Source organism: Rutilus rutilus (assembly GCF_951802725.1).
Source record: "Rutilus rutilus genome assembly, chromosome: 24".
NCBI lineage: Eukaryota > Metazoa > Chordata > Actinopteri > Cypriniformes > Leuciscidae > Rutilus > Rutilus rutilus.
Window position 1 is genome coordinate 6,359,117 of NC_140228.1, and position 943 is coordinate 6,360,059.

Here is a 943-nt window from a genome sequence, read left to right on the forward strand (position 1 = left end):
CTGACATGTATCATATCCCAATTATTTATCATGTATCATATTCATATTCATACATATATACATATAAATGTAGGCTATTTTCTAATAAATGCTCTTCTGACAAAAAAAGGCTAGTGGTCGAGCGATATTGGTTTTTTGATGGCCAATGCCGATGCCGACATCTTAGAGAGCAGGGTGGCCGATATAAAGCCGATATTTTTATATATATATTTATTTTAATCTATATTAAATAAATTATAAATAAATTCACAGATATGAATATGACACAGTTGGCAACTGGTTATATATCAGCATATTTTAAATTGAAGGATTTAAAGTTTTCCGATCGCGTCTCCTGTGAAGCTGATCTTCTGTTCGCATTCACTCACTTCGCACGGACCGATCGTCACTCGCAGACAGTAATGCACACTTCACAAGATATCACAGCTGGATTCCATTAAATCTGCAAGGTTTGTGAAATTAAATGTTTATTAGATATTCAGAGATTTGTTTAAATGACGTAGATGCGCATTTGCTGAACGTTGACGGCAAATGAGAAAGTATTTTAGCCTGATTGTTTGCCTTTTCTGTTACAAATAATATAAAAGCAAACGCTTTACTTTACTTGCTTCGCATACCATTTACTTTCTTTGTTTACCAGTTCTGTCTAACAAAGTATTAGATATGACAGACAGAGATCGTAAATTAATGAAGACGGAGAGTGTGAGTGAGTGTTGTGTGATCTGAGGAGCTGCCGTTGCCATTCTCTTCTGGCGCCGCCCGTCAAAATAAAAGTCCCGCTTCCAACACATCGGCCAATCAGAAAAATGTATCGGCCGATGCCGATATTTCAAAAATGACAAATATCGGCCGATATATCGGCCTTGGCGATATATCGGTCGACCACTAAAAAAGGCAAAAAGTATTAAAATGTCCTTTCATGCTTGTGATGATCCACATTCGT